Source organism: Canis lupus, chromosome 23 (assembly GCF_011100685.1).
Source record: "Canis lupus familiaris isolate Mischka breed German Shepherd chromosome 23, alternate assembly UU_Cfam_GSD_1.0, whole genome shotgun sequence".
In the NCBI taxonomy this organism is placed as follows: domain Eukaryota; kingdom Metazoa; phylum Chordata; class Mammalia; order Carnivora; family Canidae; genus Canis; species Canis lupus.
Window position 1 is genome coordinate 32,235,054 of NC_049244.1, and position 21,898 is coordinate 32,256,951.

The following is a 21,898-nucleotide window of genomic DNA, read 5'->3' on the forward strand; positions in this document are numbered from 1 at the left end:
GAAATCACCCAGAATGCCACTGCCTAGAGATCTTTTCTTGCCAGCCCTTCGGTGTATTTCATTTTAGCATTTGGTGTGTATGGGATCATATTGTAAGCAATTTTATGTCCTTCATCCATTGAGCATTACACTGTGATCATTTTCCCTGTCATTAAATTTATTTGAAAACATCATTTTTAATGGCTGCGTAATATTCAGCCTTGTGGCTGATTCATAATTTATTTAACCATTTCTCCCCTTTTGGGCACTGATGTTCATTCTAATTTGTAGATATTATAAATATCCACAAATAATGGTGCTGTGAACACCCTCATACATAAATCCTTGGGCGCTTTGTGCTTATTTCTTGAGGACAGATTCCTAGATGTGGAAGAGAGGGGATATGTATTTGGTAGTAGATCTGGGTAGTAGATCCCAAGTTGCTTTCCAGCAGAGTCTCCCGGTGAAGGCTTTGCCCCACTAGAAGAGAATGTTCTCGTTCTGGCACTTCCTTCTGCATTGAACATTACTTTTTCGTAAATCACTGCTAATGTGATAGAATACACACTGCTCCTGAGCTGCTTTGTCATTTGTTGTCTGTTCATTGATTTTGCCCAATTTTCCAATAGGGTGTCATCATTTTCCTTGCTATTCCTAAAAGTTCCTTCTATATGAAGATTCTTCATATTTTCCCAAATACATTACAAATATTTCTCCCAGTTGGTTATTTGCCATTACATTTTTTATAACAGCTTTATCGAGATATAATTCATATACCATACAATTCACCCCATTAAAGTGTACAATTCAGTGGTTTTTAGAATATTCATAGAGTTGTACAGCCATCGCCACTATCAATTTTAGAACCTTTTCATCATCCTAAAAAGAAACCTCATACCCATCAGCAGTCACTCCCCATTTCACCTCAACGCCCCTCCCCCAGCACCTGGCAACCACTAATGTACTTTCTATCTCTATGGATTTACTCGTATTCTGGACATTTCATATAAATGGAATCCTACAATATGTGATCTTTTGTAACTGGCTTCTTTCACTTAGCAGAATGTTTTCAAGGTTGTAGCAGGTCTTAGCGCCTCAATTCACCATTCAATTTTGCTTATGATTTTTAATAGTAGAAGTTTAAAATTTTTATGTACTAAATGTTTTGAGCTTGCCTTTCGTGATGTACCCCCTCTCTCCTCAGGGCTTTTATGCTTACAATGTCCTTCAGTTAAATTTACAACTATATTTTCTGCGAGTTTTTTTTTTAATGCTTCATTAAAACATTAGAATAATTAAATCTCAAAGTAATATATGGATATAGTCCTGTTTTAAATGGCTTTCATTTTTATACCAACTCTTCAATCTACCTGGCATGTATTTTAGTAAATAGTAATAGGGTGAGAGTCTAATTTAATTTTTTTTCCAATAGCCAATTGTCCCGGTGCATTTCTACCCCATTTACTTGTACTGCTTCCTTTGTAATTTATTAAGTTCTTAAATGTAGTTGGGTCTATTTCAAGACTCTTCTGTTGCAGTGCTCTGTTTATCGATGATTGCACCAGTGCTGTGCATTTTAATTCTAACAGTTGTAAAACGGCAGACAGGCTGGTTATTAGACGAGTTACCTCTCTTTATTCTTCTTTCTACAGACTTGAATTCCTTTGCCCTACTCCTTCCACCGGGAGATCTTAGAAGTTTTTTCTTCGAAATTCCTTCTGTTCTTTTTAGCAGTGCCTCCCCTCTCCCCAGACCAAACAGCCACTAGTAATTTCATTGCTTATATTTTCAAGTTAATATTATTTTAGGAATTAATTACATTCAGTCTTCTGTCCAGGGGCACATCTTCCCATTTTGTCAAATCTTATGTTATATATTTTAGTAATGTTTTTAATTTTCTTCATTTTGGTGCCACAGTTTAGGGTTATTCTTATGTCTTTGATTGCTTTTGCTATTTTTTATTGCTGTTGTGAGCAGATTTTTAAAAGTGGCTATTTCTAATATTAAAGAAGGTTCTTTTTTCCCCTTTGTAATGGTCTACATTCCTGAACCCTCTTTCTAATTATAAGATATTTTCCAGTTGTTTGCTTTGCAATCTCTGTGTCTGATCATACTATCTGAAACCATGATTATTTCTTCCTTTCTAATAGTTAACATCTCTAATTTCTGTTTCATTTCTTATTGCCTTAGTCTGATCTTCCAGAAAAGTGTAAAACATTAGTGAAAGGGAACAAGCTCATTTTCTTTCTAATTTTAATGGAACTGACTTTAGTTGTTTCATTATTAAGGATAGCGTAAGTTTAAAATAGAAAACTAGGACGAAAAATAATGTATATTTACTTGAAAGAATAGTAAAGAAGAATATATTCAGTATGTTTTAAGAAGAGCATATTGTTTTCCTTGTTGCTCAATTGACATGCGGTTTTGATTAATGTTAATAAAAATAATAAAATTGTACTTTAAATTTCAAGAATAAATCTTAGTTGGCCCTGGTGCATGATGTATTTGGTACATGGTGCTTTTATTGAGATGTTCACATCTGTATTTTCGTGCACATTTTTATTTTAGTTTTTTTAGTTATATCGGTACATTTTGGTATAAGGTTTTACTGACTTCATAAAACAGGTGAGTATTTTTTTAAGGTTTTATTTATTTATTTGAGAGAGAGAGTAAGTGAGAGAGAGAGAGAGCATGAGCCGAGTGGAGGGGCAGAGGGAGAGAGAGAAAAGCAGACTCCGCACCGAGCAGGGAGCCTAACATCTGGCTGGGTCCCAGGACCCTGGGATCGTGACCTGAGCCAAAGGCAGACACTTAACTGAGCCCCCCAGGTGCCTCCAGACTGGAGTTTTAGATATATTTTAATATCTAATATTAGATAACATATAATATTAACTATAATATATAACAATATATAGTGTCAACAAATCATGGAGCTACCTATTTTTTTAAAAATTTAAAAGACTCCCCCTGTAAAAGTATTTAGTCTTGGAATATTTTTCAGATATCAACTTCAGTAGTTTTTATTTTATTCTGTCCTCAGATTTCTTGTTTTATCCTCTGTCACACTCTGATAATTTACACTTTCCAGAAAAACTATCCAATTTGTTGAGATTTTTCAATTCATTAGCAAGTCTGGTATAGAGGGATTTTTTTAGACAAGAAGAAAACACCGTCTGTGGTTGTGTCCCCTTTTTTATTACTTATGTTATTTGTTTTCTCTCATTCTCATTATTTACAATAATACTACAGAGAACTTTACATGTAAATGGGTTTTATCGCTCACCTCCAGCTTCCTATTCTGGAATGCTTCATTTTGATTCATCACTCAGGCAGTGGAGTATGTTTTCAAGTAATCTTTTTCTCTTCTAAAAGATACATGTCATAATGGTAGAGTTCATGCGTATTTTGAAATGGCTTTGTGGCTCCACTTTTTTTTTTTTTGAAATTATTTATTTATTTATTCATGAGAGACACAGAAAGAGAGAGAGGCAGAGACACAGGCAGAGGGGGAAGCAGGCTCCATGCAGGGAACCTGACACGGGACTCGATCCCGGGACTCCTGGATCATACCCTGGGCCAAAGGCAGACGCTTAACTGCTGAGCCCCCCCGGCGTCCCATGGCTCCACATTTAGACCATGTACTCATGTACTGGATTGGTTGAGTATAACATTTCAAGTCACAACCACTTTCTGCAAAACTCAGCGGGTGTTGTTGTCTGATGTTTTCTGTTCTTGCTTTTGTGTTGTTGCAGAGGTGATCTGAGGCTAGTTCTCCAGTGGTTAGCTCACTTTTGGTTTTGCTTTGCTTTTGCTTCTTTTCCTGCCTGAATGCTTGTAGATTTTTAAAACTTCTTTCAGGTAACATTATTAGGGCCTTTGCACCTAATGTAGTAAGGAGTATGAAGCATGCGTGTGTGTGTGTGTGTGTGTGTGTGTGTGTGTGTATTTCTGTGAGACAGAGGGAGGGAGAGAGAGAGAGACGCAGTATGATGGGGGAACAGGCATTCTCGTTGCCTTCAAATACATCTCCCAGGCAGTGCAGCAGTTTTCCTCATCCTTGGCATCGTTGATGTCCTGGTCTAGACACTTCTCTGGAGAGCCATCCTGTGCATCTGAGGATGGTTAGCAGCATCTGTGGTTCTCTACCCGCTACATGCCAGGAGCTTCCTTTCCCTTGAAGTTGTGATAGCTCCAGATGTCCCCAGACATTATGTCCTAGGGGGCAAAATGGACCCCCGTGGAGAATCTCCACAACAGAGAGTGGCATGAACGTGTGCTCTGACCTCAGATGCGGGAACCCAACAACCTCCCTTATTTCAGCTGGGCTCCAGCTCAAGCAAAAATATATATGTGGGCCTTGGTTTGTGTTTTTCACTTCCACTCCCACGCTTTATAATTGGTGGAAATCCCTCAAGGTGTAGTACTGTATCAAATTGTAGTTTATGTAGTAGCATTTGAGTTTTTACTGGCCTGGTTTTCCCTGGTCTTTAGTGGGAACCTGGGAGAACCTGGGACAGGCAGAGCTGGCCAGCCACTGTTTTTCACAGTTCTCCTTTGCGTTGGATTTTCTCACTCTGTGCATTTTTATACTCAAACGCTTTAAAAACATTTTTTTTTCCTTAGGGGAATTGTTTTTTAATATAAATGCTAGTGTTTTTGGGTGACTATATATATATATCACTGGTTCAGACAGTGATTTGGGATGCCCAGTGAAGTAGTTTATTCTGGGCCACACGGAGAAATGGCCCTCTGCGACCTTAAATCCGTGGGCAGCCCCTCCAGACCCGATGACACTTTTCTCAGGCCACATGCGCTAATGACGACTGAGCTGAGCTCTCAGCTTGCAGGCTACACCTAGTCAATTCTGAAACCAGGCAGTGATGAAAATCCCCTCTAAATGCAAAGAAGTGTGAGACTCAGTCGAGGCATGGTGTGAAAAACAGTTTGGCTGCATACCCTTTGCCCAACTTCATCTCAAGAGACTCGGGAAAAACACAGAAACACCTCCTTTCCAGTATTGTTTATTTTCATGTCACAAACTGTGCACTAGAATGAAAACAGGGCCCTAGTGCGGCTCTGGTTGTGTGAAATGTGATTTTACTTCGTCTATTTTAATCCCGGAGAGGGAAAGTTCCAAATTATCTGCTAAAGCCACCTTCTTTGAAACCTTTCAGCGGCATGGTTTAGAAACAAGGATGGGTGTCGCCAGAATTTAGGACGTATGTCTGTCCCTCGCCAGAGCAGAACATGTGTTTGGGGGCTCCTTTTGTGTTTGGCCTCCCTCTCTCCCTCCCTGGAGGGGGGTGATGCGGATTAGCATCTTCCTCTTCCATGGTGTGGCGGGCCTGCTTGGGGGAATGGCAGCTTTGCATTTTTGAATTAATTTTGTTTTTACCAAAGTGATGGATTTAAAAATTCAGTTTGTACCAAAATGAAAGAACACCAATCTCCTGCCCACCTCCGCCACCCCATCCTGCTTCCTGACACTTTGCTCTACTTCGTATATTTACTTCCATTTTTAAAAATCATACTCTTATAATGCTACTTATTGATGCCAGTTTAGACCTTCTCTTTTGGTTGCCAAGGATATGGCTCTCTCTTGTGCTGTTCTCCACATTTTTCCTCTTCTTTTATTTTCCTAACATCTTTCTATTGCTCTATCTGTTACTTGTCTGTAATGTTTTGGGTCTATGTATGTGACGTTGGGATGTAATACGTGTGCAGTAGAGAATTGATGCTTATTTATTGTGTCGATCTCTATAACTTTTTTGGTAAAAGTTATATCCTGCTCCCATCATTATATGGATGCAGCTATTTTTCAGTGCCAAGCTGAGTAGAGTAGTGTATGGAGCATATGGTGACTTTCTTTTTCGTACACTTTTTAATAAAATCTGGGATTAATGGTTTCCTCATTTTTTTTCATTTATCTGATTTTCTGCGTACTACCTATGTTCTTTCCATGGAGTCAACCAAATCTGTCCAATTATAACCAAGATCATTTCCCAAATGCTCAGAAGGTGCTTGGTGTCTCCCACCTCCATCCTGAAAGCATGTTGTGTCCATCCTGCTCGTTCTTGGGTCCCGCTGCACAGTTAGTGCTAGGACTTGTCTGCGCTACTTTCGTGCATTGCTGGTGTGATATATGTGCACTTTGTGCTTTATTTATCTGCTTCTTTGTTGGAGCAGAGGCGTCTGTGCCTGTACGCCTCACCTCCACTCTCTGAGAACCATGCCCCTGGGGGACCCAGTGACCGAGCCACTCACATGGCCCCTTTAGAGGTGTGGACATCGTGGCCCTTATCTCAAATTCAGTGTTCACTCCTCCCACCAAAAATGTATGCAGACCTTTGTAGGCTGAGTCCCCTTCCTGGTGCTCCTTATCCATGAGGACTCACACCTTTTCTACTGCTTTTTGTCATTTACTGAGATTCCAGGAGGTGGCCAAGAGAAACCTGTGTGTGAGTCAGAGATTTGAACATAGATGGTTTTGGTGGCAAAAATCCATACGTCTGAAGACCATGACTAACACAGTGGGGCGGGGAAGAGGAATCTGAGGCTGTCACCAAAGAAGGAATAAGAGCCTCCGGGCTTTGAACTTCGAGAAGGATTCCTTTTGTGTTGAGATAGGGTATTGCAGGAGATTCCTTTCCTGCAAGGTGACAATCAGGGTAGAATCTGGAATGGTTTACTGCGGGTTTGGCTGAAAGGCAGAAGGAAATACTCGGAGAACTCAAGCCCAGAGCTCACCTTGAAGACAGGGCAGCAGTAACTTCTGGGAAAGGTCAGCTCCATCTGGGAGCTTCCATCATTATAGCTGCTGGAGTTCCCAGAGTTGACCATCGCCCCAACCCTGCAGGACATGTGCAAGACAGCTGCTTGAGTCCTTAGGCCTCAGCCCTTCTGGCTATAAAGTGGGCAGATTGTTTTCAGCCTTCTGGGGAATGTGCCTGTGAAAAACACAAGGTACACCAGGGGTTGGAGGTTCCACAAGCACCTTTGACCATTGACTTAGAGCCAGGCCTGGCACTGAGGATTCATACACGTAAATCCTTATTCACAATGTATCTTAATATCTTCCTAGGAAGTGGGAAATAGCTCAAACCAGAGTAATATCCTTTAAAAAGGAGGAACTGCTGTTTCTGAATAAATTGTTTGCAAATAGGTTGAGAGAGAGAGAGAGAGAATCCGGAAATGAAGACTAATAAATCACTAGACCTTTCCTGTTGCATCAAGAAGGTTCCATCTAATTCCTGTGTGCTCCAGCCCTGGCCCAGGAGCACTCAATAACGTGTCACAGATTCAGAGAATTTAGTTGCTGGAAGGGGCCTGAAAGGTTCTAGCAAACTGCCTCCCTTTGTAGATCCTGCCGCAGAGGAGCCATTGTGCAGCGTGCTCTCCCTCACACCATTAGTGTCAAACCTTCGTCAATATTTAAACATTCATTATTCAGAATTTCATTTCTCCGCTCCTCTTCTTCTATTTTTTTTTCCTTACTCGGAGAAGGAAAGAAAAACAAGGTTAGCAACTATATCCTGTATTTCTGCAGGAAAGAAATGAGCCGCTTCAAAGCTGAGCTGATTTACTGGATAAATATCTACTTAAGCATTTGGGGGACTTTAAATGTATATGATTTACCAGAGAAATAGGGGGCATCCTTCAGAATCCACTATGCAAAGATATATTGACACAATTTCAACTGTGTGGTTATGTCTCTGATAAATCATCCTGCTTCCTTCAGACCTTCATGGTCCACTGGAGATAAAATATGCAGTGGCCTTTGGGGGAGGGCAAGGGGCAGGCGGGCAGGGGTGTACAGCTAGGTCTGCTGGGAAGGATCTCATGGGGAGGCTCCTGAGTTGGGGAGACTGGGAATCTAGTGAGAGGGCACGGGCTCCTGGCTGTGCATTTGTAGCCAGGTTCCGAAGGCTGTGGGAGGCAACTGCTGTCTGCCTGGGGAAGGACTGGAGACCAGAACCCTGAGCAGGAAATGGGCAGGTGGATTGTGGTGAATTGGTAGCTTTAGGGCCTAGACAAGGCTCAGCTCTGAGTCACAGCCACAGGGACCCTGATCAGGTCTTGCCAGGTGGCTTTGCCCAGGGAGGCCCTTCATAGGAGATCAGGTGACCCTATCAAGGCAGCTGTTGTGTCTTTGGGCAACAGTGCTTTCTAAGGTTGCTAGAGTGGGGCTTGTGGATATATAAGCATATGGGGGGCCTCAGCCCTATAGCTGGTTTGTAAGTGCAATGTTTTTTCACTGGGTGCCTTTTGAAACCGCTCATGGAGGAGATCCTATGGATGGACCCTGCTCGTGGGACCTGAGTAGGACTTACGGCCAGAAAGAAGCAGGATGACTGACAGAGAGGCTACCAGTGCAGCTGAAGGAGAACAGAATCTGTGTATCGGAGGCCAAGATGGTGGCCCAGGCTTCACATACTATCCAGGCTGGCAGGATCTTCCCATGGGCACTTCCGCTTCCTGCTGAGTGCTCCCAGGTATTTCTAGGCCAGCTCTGGACTTGTTTCCTCTATGCCCATATTCTGAGCTCATTCTTTTAACTCCACTGGGGTTTGGAAGCACATGGCCTGAGCCCTAGAGTTTGCTGCTCACAGAATGGGCCTGAGTTATGCCAAACAACCCTCTTCCCTCTCTTTCCCTCTCACATCTATCTCTCTTTGGGGAAGCTGCAGAAAAGTCTATGTCACCCTTGTTAAGGGTCTCAGGTGTCTTTTTATGCTTAAAGCTGTGTCTACGACCCCTTTCTACTGAGAAGGACTGGCTTATTACCTACCCATGGAGCTGGGATTTTACTGCCTAGTTCCACAGAAGGGAATGCTAGAACTGCATGGGAATAAAAGAAAAGTCTCTTATTCCAAGCCAGTATTTACAATAATTACATGAATGGTAAATGGAACTGGGAAAGCAAATTACCTTCAATTAGGGAATCTTTTATTCTTAAAGTAGATTCTAGTGTGCACGTCTTTGAGTAATTCAAGAAAGTGGTTAAAATCCAGCAGGTTCTGTGTTTGGGCATGGTCTCCCACTCAGGACTGTCCTGCTGACCCCACAACGGCTTTCATATGCATCACATGGGCCTGGCTCTTGTTTCTGGGAAAAGCTGGATCAGCTGGAAGCCTGGTGTCCATCAGCTCTGAAGTACTGTCTCAGCATCTCCTGCATCTTGAGACATCTTTGCATGATGCATGAGTCATAGGCCATTCTAAAACATATTTGCTTATGGCAAGGGTCAGATGACTGGCCCATGTGGAGGCCTATTGGTAACATGCCAGGGCTCTGCTATAATACAAAGAAGAGAAAATTGGTCCCTAAGGAGGTTGGTGCCTGAGATTTGTCAAAGTATCTGGTATAGCCAGGTCTACAGGTTTGAAGAAAGGAGGGACATGGGTCATGGAAATCCCACTGGGAACTAGCATTCATTTATCTCTCCAGCCACCCATCTCCATCCTTTCCCTGATTCCATGTACATCCACTGAGTATCCTCCAGTGGCTACTGGGCTCTAGGCTAAGTGGTGAGGCCACAGGCAAGAAGCTCCTCCTGACCCCAAGGAGCCCACTGTTGGATGGGGAAGATAGACTATTCATTGGCATGAATATTCATGAATATTCATGCCAATGAATAGTATAATGAGGCTGATGGAGCCCTGTCTCTGAAGAATCAGAGCCTTAGGCCCATATTATACTTAAAAAGGGTATAGGTATAGGGGGATAGTGCCAAGGAAGTCCGGGACCTGTCCAACCAAGTGGCTAGGGCTTGCTTGAATTGGATAGGGAGAAAATTAATCGAGGAAGTGTTGAAATTGGCACACACACCTGTCCAAACTGCCTAGGATGGAATGGGGTGGCAAGCTCAATGGCCTATGAGGTCAGGAGCTCCTGGCCACTTTACTACTCTGTGCCATGTCTACCATGTGAGTATCCTGCAGTGTACAGATTATTGTGCCCTGAGATTGGGAGAGATGTGTCCCCTGTAGGCTTGAACATCTTAGGTTTAGCTATATTTACCTCATATTAACTAATATTAACCTCCGCCCTTAGACCTGTGGAGGGTCCTCCTAACTCAGCCACCATGACAGTGTAACTGGTAGGTGTCCTGCCCTTGCCTTCCTGTGAAACTATGTCTGAACTAAGGATAAGTTCCTTAACCTCTCTGGTTAGTGAGGACCTTGTGCCTATTTAAGAAACTTCTAGAATGACACGTCTTACTAATGACACACAGCCAGTTCAGAAACCCAAAAGTGGATTCCACAGTTGAGATCTGGAGGAGGGTATAGCAATGGATTGAAGTGGCTGGGATCCAGAGCTGCAGAGGTTCACAAAAGTGTGCACTAGGCTTGATGAGCAGTCATGATGTAGCCATAAACATAGCCTTCTGTTCCCTTGATTGATTCAGGCAATGGAATGTCATACCAAATGGGCAGGACAGGGGCTCTAGGATGGTAACTGGACTCCCAGAAGATGGATGGGTGGTTATTCTGTAATCAGACATTCTGGGGCTGCATCCTGACCCGGGACACCTCCAACCTCACACCGGGCCTCTTAATGAGAGAATTAGCACTTTACCACAGAGCCTGAGTAACTTCTCAGGCCTGGAAGGAAGAGAGGATTTTCAGTGCAGCAAATCATTCTGAAACTCAATCTCCTTACCCCAGATGCACACTGAAGATGAAAAGTTCGCTCTTTGTTTCAAATCTCCATGAGATGGGATGAATAGTAAGATGAGACACTCTGGCCTCCGGGAGGATTTGCTAGAATTCTTCATAGTTGTGGCCTTGAAAACTGGAGAGGGTTCAGCCCCTCGAGGGGATGTCCTTTGAGGATGAATATGCATAGAAGCACTTGTTAGTATCTAAGGGAGAAAATGACTGGTTTTGCATATATTTGGCTTTTAAAGGTCATTGGCACTGGTTCCCCACGTCAAAATGTTGGAAGGGATTTAGAAATCATGTAGGCCAAGTCCATTTTACAAATGGGAGACTGAGGTTCAGAGCATTCAGTTGCCTCACCTCTGGCCAGGGAGAGCAGCTGCGTCTCATCCCTTACCCAGTCCTCATGGTGCTGACTTGTGTAGACTGGCTATTTTGTACTCATTCATTGAAAAGGAAGGAGCCAACAGATACAAGGTTGAAATGTGGATTTTAATGTCTACATGGAGTGGGTACTCATTAATTCATTGCATGAATGGTGGATTTCATCAGGCCTCATTGGCTCTCTTCCTTAGCCTTTGACTGGTGGATGATTTATGCAGAAGAGTTACAGGAATTCTGTAGTTAGTTTTGGAATACTTTTCTGGTCTGGCCCTTATGAGGCCTACCCCTTTATTGTCATCATCATTGTCTACACTCACCAGATCCCCCAGCCTGAGAGCCTCAGGAACATCTGGTGTTATCATAAGAGCTCTGGGGTGGTGATCCCTTTGTGCAAGCATGCTCCTCCCGTCACCCTTACCAGGAGAGATGTGAGGGGCATGTGGGCCATTTGTAGCTCCGGGGGAGGGGGTAGCCTTGCCAGGCCCTGGCTTATGTAACATCTGTGGGTTTACTAGTCACCTGTGGTGGAATAGAGATGATAGCAAATCCTTAGACATTCATCCCGTGCAAAGATGGTTTCTAATTACCCTCCCCTTGAATCTCGGCTGCCCTGTGGCTGTTTTGACAGACAGAGTGTGGCAAAAACAACAAGTTGCCCCTTCCAAACCTTGCCTTTAAGAACATATACTGCTTCCTTCTTGGCCTCACCATGTAACAGTCTAGCTACCATGCTAGAGAGAGTACATGGAGAAGCCCCAACACTGCAGACCAAGGGAGATGGGCCCAGCTGAGTGCAGCCTACCAGCCAGTCCTAGCAAGCTGCCAGCAGGTGAGTGAAGCCATCCTTGGAGCCTCCAGCTCCCTCAGTCCAGCCACCAACTGAATACCACTGAGGGACACTGCTCAGTGCCATATGGAGCTCAAGGATCATCCCACCAATCTCTGTCTTAATTCCTGACTCATGAAAACTTTAAACATAATAAAAATATGAGCTTGGAGTCTGACTTCATGGGTTCAAGTCCCAGCATAGCCACTTTCTGGCTGTGTGACCTTAGGCAAATGCTGATCCTCTCTGAATCTTAGTTCTAACACCTATAAAACTGGGCAACACTCCCCTCCTTTCAGAACTGTGAAGCATTCACCATGGTAAGGTATAAGGAGCCTGGCATGTAATAGGTATGCAGTAAATCTAAGCTATCCTTTCAACTTTTTTCAGTAAGCCAGAATTCTCTCAGGCAAAGATGCCTTAGGAATGGCTCCCCCCACATGCACTATGATGTCCTGAGAGTTGCCTGGCTTGCCCTTTTGGGGACCTGTGGTGAAAGGAGGGAAGGATGACCCAAAGACACTGAGTCCTGGGTCTGGGGATATTTGTGAACTAGAGGCCCATGTGCCAACCTCCAAGGAACAAGGAACCACACAGAGTTTATGGATGAGACACATCTGCATCTACGGGCATGCCCATGTGCTCATGCACGGGCACATGTACATGCGTGTGTGTGTGTGTGTGTGTGTGTGTGTGAAAGGGGAGCAGTGGAGGATGAAGGGTTCAGGCCAGTGGATGTGGCTGTAAGGAGCACTGGAGCAGGAGCTGTGAAGGCTCAGAGAACCATGTCAGGGTCCAAGCAGGTCACTGCTGTCCAGCCTCAAAGGTAATGCCCAGAAAGCTCTTTCTAGACTGTAAAGCACTCTATGTATGCAAGGCATTATTTTTAATAGCTTGACAAGGAGGAGGAGGAGATAGAGGAAGCGGACGAGGAGAAATCCGCCTGAATCCTCCTGATAACAATTTTACATCTATAATTCCTTCCCCTTCTTACTGCATTGGAATTTTATGGGGATTAGTGAGCATCCAGCTGCAGAAGGCCCCGGAGCCCCTTAGGAAAGGCTCAGCCTGGACTTTATTTAATGAATCCCCTCAGAGGGGATTTTCCTTTGTGGCAAAATGTTCCCTGCTGGTAGGGGATGCATTCCACTGCCTAGGGCCCCTTCCCTGGGTTTCTGTAAACCAGGAGGGAAAGGCTGCATCCATCTTCAATACCTCATGGAGGGCATGTGTTGGTTGAATTACTTAAAACTCTGGAGCCACAATTATAATTTCCTTCCTCCTTGTCTCTTCCCTAGAAAGAATATCGCCTTGCCTCTCATTCTCCATCCTTCCCCTGGGAATCCTTGGAATTTATTTGTATGGCCCAGGAGTACTGGGTGTTGAGAAGTGTGAAGTGCCTGGGGAGCCTTCTGGGGCCCATGTGCTGGTCTTTGCCTTTGGGTAGAGCCACTTCCTCAAATAGAATTTTTCAAATGCAAGTCTTCCAACCAGTCTTGGATGAAGAACCCCATGATCTTAGCCTCCTTCATAGCCTTGAACAAGGCCACTCCTCTGAAAATGGAAAGGAAGCTCCGGACTACAAGATATCATGATCCAGAATGTGAAAATTTGAAGCCTAACATTTGAGATCATGATGATAGGGTGGCCAGACAAAATACAGAACCCTCAGTTAAATTCAAATTTCAGATAAGCGACTGATAGCTTTTTAGTAGAAGTGTGTCCCAAACGGACCTCTCACAAAGAATGATTTTTCAGTGCATGTCCTATGCAATATTTGGGATGTACTTAGACTAAAAATAAAAATTACTGAAACACAAATTAAACTGGGTAGGCAGCCTGTATTCTGTTGGCAAATCCAGGACCCTTCCTAAGGACTGCCCCTCCTCCTGCAGTGCTGGTAGGGTCTTGCACACTGACCTGAGGTTTGCTGAGTCTGCAAGACAGTCTTCACTGGGCTGATTGTTTCCTCTCAAGAAATTCACTTGAATCAAGGTCAGTGGCCCCAGGTAGGCAAGGTGCGCCTTATTATCTGGTCTGTCCAAAGAGCAAGTGCATTCTTCAGCTGATCTGGAGAAGCCTCATGACTCCTCCCCTAATGCCCTGTCTTTAAGCATATTAATAGCTCTCCATGCCAAATAGCAAATGCTGGATTACTGAATCAGAGATAAAGAAGTTGACTTCTGAGATTTTATTTTCTTATTTATATCCTACTCTCAATTCAAAAGGAATATGGAATATCTGAGTCCCTAAATACAGTTGGGTACTTTTTTCTCTAATGTTTTAACTGTTAGTAAACCAGGCTCAAGCTTAATCAAGGCTAGACTCAGAAGGCAAAACCCTCCATGAGACATACTTATGCACCTGGGTTGCCCTGGGGCCAAGGCCTGGGATGGAAACTCTCCTGGCATCAGGTCTTCTCATTTCCTCCCTGTGCCCCTCCATACCTTCTCCCTTGACTTCCCTGTCTGGGGAGGCATCTGTCTCTGTCTGATTTGGGATGCCTTGAGGACTCCCTGCCCTCTACCATGCTCCATTCATTTCTGCTCCATCTCCACAGCAGAAATTCTCAAGCCTTGTGCATCCATGGAAATGCTGCCTCCAACATGCTTGATGCCTTGAGGCTGGTTGGTGCCTGTACTCAGACCCTGCTCCACAGGTCCTCTCCTGAGTCTGTGCCTTTTGGAGGAAGAAGTAGGATAGGGGCTGACCTGTACGTTGCCCAAAGCCCAGGGCAGGAGGAGGATGGTGAAGTGGGGAGCACTGAGAATGGGGCATGTCGGCTTCCCCGTGAGCCCAAGCCAGTCCTGCCTAGGGGGTCTCCCCGAGACTCCACTCTTCCAGGCAGCCTTTGGCTGAGGGTGGAGGACAAAGACTCACCCGAGAGTGAGTAGGACAGTCACAGATTGGCAAGGCAGATTTTGTGCAATCTATGTCCTGAGTAGTGAATTTATCAGGAAATTAAAACTGAATTCGTCTCACTTTCCAACCACTAATTAACAAAAAGAGGTCTGCTTATATTTGTTGCCTGTATTTGCCGCGGTCCCCCAGGAGATCAAGGGGCAGACGTTTCTGTGTGTGTGTGTGTACATTGTGTACAAGTACAGTGCAGGGCCCTGTGGTCGGTGGCAGCTTGCTGCTGCTGGGCCAAAGAAAAGGGAGCGGGAGTCCTCTCGTGGCAGAGTCGGGCTGTCCTGGAGGAGGGCAGCTGTGCCCGCATCTGCCCTGAGGGGCAGTCCCAGAGGATGCAGGCCAGCATCTCACCCCTGGCAAGCAGCAGAGTAACTTCAGCTCCGCCGTGTGGTCAGCCGTGCCCAAGGGACTGCAGAGCCGAAGAGCTAAGAACGCTGGCTTCCTGGTCGACAGAACCAAGATCATAATCGCAGTTCTGCTTCCTTATTTGCTGCTGTGCTGTTCCATACGGGGCGCATCACTTCACCTCCCCAAGCCTCAGCTTCCTGGCCTGTAAATGCAAGTAATTATATTTGTTTCATAGGCTAGTTGGAAAGATCAGACAGGATAACATAGGCAAAGGTCTCAACGCAGTGTCTTCTTCCCTTAGTAAATGTTTAACAAATGGTACTGATTATTATTAGAAAACATATTAATTGGGTCTGTAATGTCTTAACACATTTGGTTGTTTTTAAAGTGATGCCTTTTAAGCTAAATTAAGCTGCCTGCTTAATTCAACTATATGCTTACTGCCTGCATTGCAGTATAGACTGTATCTTTCCTGAAATGTTTTTCCCCTATATTTTTACCTTCGTGCTTTCTTTCCTTGATGTGCTTAATCTCTTGAGACATCTCAGAGGCAAGGCTGAGTATGAACAAGATAGGTAGGTGTTTAGGAGATGTTTGAGAAATGCTGAGGAATTTAAGCTGCTGTGGTACAGAGGTTCTCAAAGCGTGCTCCACGAACCTCCATTCCCACACAGGGTTCTTTTAGGAGGAATTCAAGGCCAGAGCTATCTTCATAATAAAATTTGATGCCACTTACCTGTTTCACTGTGTTGATATTTGCATGGCTGGTGGATGAATATTGGATCTGCCTGCCTGAAGCTGGTATTTTTAATTTTTGCCCAAGCAGACTATACTGGTAGTCATCCTGTCCTTTACCAACAATCACTCAAAAAACTCCTAGAAAAAACCAATGCCAGTTTCACTTAAGAATGCCTTGATGAAGCACTAAAAGTTAGTAATTTATTTACACCTTGACCCTTGAGTACATGTCATTTTAACCTTCTGTGCAATGAAATGGTAAGTTCAAATAAAATAAAATACTTCTACATCCTGAAGTATTATGGTTGTCTCAAGGACAAGCATTCATGTGGTTATTTGAGTTGCAAGCTGAACTAACCACTTTTCTCCGTTTTTTTTTTTTTTTTTTTTTTTTTTTTTAAGATTTATTTACTCTAGAGAAAGAGAGAGAGAGAACATGCATGCACAAGCAAGTGGGGGAGGAGCAGAGGGAGGGAATCTTTAAACCTACTTCCTGCTGAGTTCAGAGCCTGATGCAGGGCTCAATCCCAGAACCCATGAGACCACCACCTGAGCTGAAACTAAGAGTCAGATGCTTAACCAACTGAGCCACCCAGGTGCCCCCAAACTAGTCACTTTTTTCAAGGAACATAATTTTCAGTTGCAAGAACATCAGACACACAAATTAGGGCTGTTCAGACTTGGATACTGCATTGAAAATTAAGAGGAGTGAGCTTACCATTCCAATGAAAAACACTGAAGGTATTGGTTGCTAATGATAAAACTTGAGCTTTCAAGTAAAATTGGAGTTTTAGGAAAATTGATAGCTTACCATTTTTTAAAAAGAATATTAATGAATATATTTTTTGATACTGTATGATGTGTCAACATTTAGAAGATCTTCATAACTCAATGTACTAATATTTGCCAAAAAGCAATATGGGATGTGACTAAATCAAGCTTAGGTAAAAGTTGCTTTGACAATTCAAAATAGGGGCACCTAGGTAGCTCAGTCTTTAAGTAGCTATCTTCGGCTCAAGTCATGATCCTGGAGTCCTGGGATTGAGCCCCACATTGGGCTCCCTATTCAGCGGGGAGCCTGCTTCTCCCTGTGCCCCTCACCCCACTTATACACACACATTTTCTCTCTCTAATAAAAAAAAAATAAAATCTTTTTAAAAAAGAAAATTCAAAATAGATGAATGTATTTTAATACAACCTGAATGCATAATTTTCATTGATCAGGTTTAAGATTCCACATTACAGCTAAACTTATTGAGTTTTAATGTAGTATCAAAGAAAAATATCCCCAATTATCTGAAAAGGCTACAATAACTTTCTCTCTACATTGTTTCCTTTTTTCTTTTTCTCTTTTATCAATTTTCTATATATCATCAGTCAAAATGACATATTACATCATATTGAATGCAGAAGCATAAGTAAGGATCCAGCTATCTTGAGTCAAATATAAAGAGATTTGCAAGAACCATAAAGCATTGCTAGCCTTTTTTACCTTTTTTGAAAATATAGGTTTTTTTAAATAAAAATTTGTTGTGTGAACATGCAATAAATTTATTATTGGGGTTCTCAATAATTTTTAAGAATTTTAAGGGGCCCTGGAACCAAAAAAAAAAAAAAAAGAGAGAGAGAGAGAGAGAATGGCTACTCTAACAAATGTTTTGTTCTTTCTGAGCAATATCTCTACCTACACTTTAAGTATGGGTGTATATGCCTCTCTCCCTCTCTGGACATGTAAGCTCACAGAGAACAGCTTCATATTTTTGTGTCATACCCAACAGCTCACACATGGCAGGGCATGTGATAGATGTTTGGTAAATATTTAGTGAATGGGTTAATGAGTTTAGATTGTCTCTCCACCTATAAAAATGGGATCTGTTGGCCCACAGGGTTACCTGAAATAATGCCAGGTTATGACCTCAGGCTCTACCATCCAAGAGACCTGATTCCTGTACATATCTGCTCTTTGGCAAATGTGCGATTTAAGTTAAGTTACTAGATTTCTAGCCTAAGGTATGAATCCTCCAATTGAGAAATAGAAATCCTTAGGCCCTAGTCCAGACCTACTGGATCAGAAACTCTGGAGCCAGGGCCCAGAGATCTGTCTTTTAACAAGCCCTCTAGGTGATTCTGATGCACCCTTAAACTTGAGAATTTTTATATCCCCTTTGTTCTCCTGTAAAATGAAGAATAGAACTCTAACTCCATAAGGTTGCTGACAGATTCCATGACATAATAATCATAGAATGCTTGGCAGTGCCTAAACCCTCACTAAGCAGGACCTATTCTTACCTTAAAGGATGAGAAAGCCTAGACTGTTTTACATCTTCAACAGCTATTTTCTTGTCCATGGCCCTAGCCCTTGCTCACCTTCTGTGGCCCTGAACCTAGGATGAAGAGTGTAGTTGAGCTGGAGAGAGAACAGAGATTCCCAGAAAGCCAAGGAGTGACAGTGTGTGGCCAGGCCCTCATGCCTTCTGTTTCCTTCTCCCTGCCTGATGAAAGTCTGTTGACCCATAGCAGTACAGGTTCCCTGGTCCTACCTCCATAAGGAACAGCACCCAACAGTGTAGTCATCTCCCAAAAAGACCTTGATGGAGGAAGAGAGAGGAAGAGAAGCGGGAGTTTGGAGAGAGGTCAAGGGAGGAGAAATTCTGAGCAAATTAGAGCAAGTAACCTTTGCAAATGGCAGCTGGGGAAGACAGAAGGTGAGAAACTGTCATTCCAAATTGCAAACTTGACAAAGGAAATGAATCCACGCCTTGGCAGACAGGTGCCTGAGCTTCCCTGTGTCACACTCTGCAGCCTGGCTTATCAGAAGCCCCATTCCTGTGACCCTATTGAAGGTCCATTGACATCTGCAAGTCTTCTTGTTAATTGGAAATGCATCAAACTGCACAGTCAGCAAAAGCCCATTGAGGATTCAGGGTCCCAGTAGGACTGGCTGACCTATTAACTGCGTCTCTGCCTGTAGCTCTCAATTTATATACCCGGAGCTCCCCAGGAGCAGGATGCTTCCTCTCTTGTGCATTGATTCACTCATTCATTCATTTATCCATTTTTGTGTTCCTTCCCTTAACAAACATTTATCCACACCCTGCAGCAGCCGCATTTTACTCTAGACTGATGGTTCTCAAACAGGTACAATTTTTTACCCTTTTCCCCCAGGAGGCCACTTGGCTTTTGGTTGTCAAATCTGGAGGGTGTGCAGGCAGATAGTGGTAAGAGATGATGCTCTTGAACATTTTACAATCCAAAGGACAGCCTCTGACAACAAAGAGTTATTTGGCCCCAAACATCAGTAGTGCCATAGTCAAGAATGCTGCTCTGGGTGGGAGATGGGTATTCGAGGGTTATGGAAGGAGTTAATACGTGGAGGTGGCAAATACCAGACTGTATCAGCAGAGGGAAGAACTACACAGTGCAGCGATGGCTCTAAGAGGGAGCATGGGGAAACTTAAGATTGTTCTCTCTAAGGGTTGATGGGAGGTGCTAGGGAGGGCAAGTGTGACTGCAGATTGAGGTCTCAGGGGAGGAGAGGAGGGAAGCATTCCCTAGTCTGTCTTTTGTCAAGTCTTAGAAAGTCTCTCCTCTCACTGAGGGCAGAGGATCTTAGATTTGAAGTGGTGCCGTGGGGAATAAGGGGGCACGGTAGCCAAGTCTTCACACCCACAGCTCTGCCATGGGCACACTCATGGTGGGATCTAGTCCCATTTTCTGGGGCCTGTGGCCTCCATAGCAGGGCTGAGGAGCCCTTGATTATGGGACTTCTGTGGCTTCTGCTTCTTCCAGCTTCGTGAGGAGGCACAAAGTCGGTTCACTCCTCCTTCCTACCCCTGTGGGCTTGGTCGCTAAGCCCACAACATGTGATCAGAGAGGAGTAAGGACTTGGCTGTTCCTTCATTCATTCATTCATTGATCAAACAGCCCTAAACACCAACTTTGTGCAAGGTTCTATGTAGGGGCAGAGGTGACTAAGCCATTCCCCCTGCCTGTGAGAAATTCAGGACTCATGGGCTGACTTCTAGACCTTGGAACTCTGTGTTCCATGTTCTTCCTGGTTGGAAACCTGAAATGGGACAAAAGCTGAATGGGCCTGAGTCTAGGTGTTGTTCTGCTGTAAGCTTCTGACGGTACCCCAGGACAAGCGGCCTGAAGGACCTCACCCTGGGAGTGAAGCCTGCTTCCCCCTTCCCTTATAATATTCACAATGTGAGTGTAAGCTCAAGTGTAGTGGGTTTTCTGTTGCGTGTATTCAGACTGACATAAGAACAAATTAGAGGGAATGATGCAGGAATGCAGACAAGCTATCATGTATGCGTGACTGTCATGCGGGCTGCTGGAGGGGGCTTTCTAGGATTAGACTATGGGTTTTGACTTATGTGTTGACTTGATAGCCTAAACTTTGAGTTAGATAGGGACTCTTATGAAGCCACTGAAATATAATGACCGTCCATAGCCCTTGTCAATTCTGTACAAGAGAAGACACCTTCATCCCCACTCCCCAAAGTGGCAAGGACAGAATAATAAAGGACAGCCCTTTAAATGAAAATGAATTTATCTTTGTTAAAACGTCCTGACATTTTCATATTTGTGTCATCGTACCACAGCCTAATTACATTGTGGGCACGCTCTCCTGGGGGTGCATCCTTTCTACATGGGAGGGTAAGTGGCCTTTAATTATCAGGGCATGCTTTTTGTTCCTCGCCGCTATGGGCCTCACCTCAGGCAGGAGTATCTCCTCAGAGCCTCTGATCCATCCTAGCTGCTGCTGAAATAAGTCAAGTGTCTACCACCACACGTGAGAGTCCTTCTATCCCTGATTTTCTGGGCTCTATTATCCTCACTTCAAGAATGGCCAGAAGGAAGGGAAGTAAGAAATGCAACAAGCTAGATGCTAGACTGCAAGGATCATCTCATTCTAGCCTACTCTTGGCCTGGGTCCTCCATCATCTTCACTCTTCCCAGAGTTTATTTTTTTCCTTGCAAACCTAAAGCAGGACCGAGGCACCAAAGTAGTTATTCTCTAATAATAACTCCCCCGACCCAGCCTTCTTCCTATCTCTGCATTAATGACTTAGTCCCTTGGTGGTTCTCTCTTGAAAATTTAGGAATGGCTCAAGCAAGCTGTCATCTTTCTAAATGATGTCTGATCACAGCCTCAAGATTGATTAGCACCTGCTTTCCTGCCCCCCCCCCCACCCCTGCAGGCATCTTTGAGAGCAACATTGCTGAAAGATAACAACGGTAGAGGCCTACGTAATTCATAAATGGCTTTGGCTGCGTGGGTTTTGATGAGGCAATATGGAAAATGATTGCATTAAGCATTGCTATTTATTTACTTGACTTTGTACAGGACAATCAATTTGTTCACGTTCTGTGCCTCCTGTCAGGAAGTTAAACAGCAGAGAAGGCAGGCTGGATGCATTACCTCATTGCTCTAAGAGATGCTGTCACTTCTCAGATCACTTTAGATTGTTTTTAATAACAGCATCTTTCATTCCTGTCCACTGAGGGAGCGGAGATTCTCTTTCCACAGAAAACAGGACACTGAGGAAGGTGAGGTCTGACCAGGAAAAAATGAGCTCATTTTTTTTTGAACTATATGAAAATGCTATTTCTGTAGGTCAAATATCAGCAGTTTCATACAGATCAACCTAATAGTTTAGCACAACCCCTTGCCAGAGCAGAGTTAATCTGTCCGAGGCAGGCAGGAATTGGTCCTGTTGGAGCCTTTAGGAAAAAAAATTCTAGATCCTTGCAGAAAGAGCCAGTCAGTATTCAGCCCTGGTCACAGTGAACCTCAGACGGTGGTTATGTAAGAAGACTGTGGGTCAGAGGCTGAACCGAACTCACAGAATGGGGCTGATGAGGGTGCATGCATCTCTGCTGTGTGTTGATTGAATATTTTTGGAGATTCTGGAAAATGTCTCAGAATGATAGATGGTCTCTGAATTTGAATAAACTCTGGAAATCAGACTTCTAGGTTGGAGGGAAAAGCTGTTTAGAGAAAGAAAAAGAGAAAAATAAAAGAGAAAAATTGCTTTTATTT

General features: G+C 43.7%; 1 protein-coding gene and 1 long non-coding RNA gene across 4 annotated transcripts in view; one reads left to right on the top strand and one right to left on the bottom strand.

The window, feature by feature from the left end:
• The window catches only part of EPHB1 (EPH receptor B1), a 474,596-nt gene that overhangs the window by 271,081 nt on the left and 181,617 nt on the right, over nucleotides 1–21,898 (top strand). The window lies entirely within an intron of this gene.
• LOC111091946 lies at nucleotides 14,845–18,011 on the bottom strand. Its single transcript, XR_005377052.1, has 3 exons — nucleotides 17,742–18,011; nucleotides 15,848–15,987; nucleotides 14,845–15,313 (listed from the first exon to the last, which is right to left on the bottom strand). It is a non-coding gene; the product is annotated as an uncharacterized LOC111091946 (long non-coding RNA).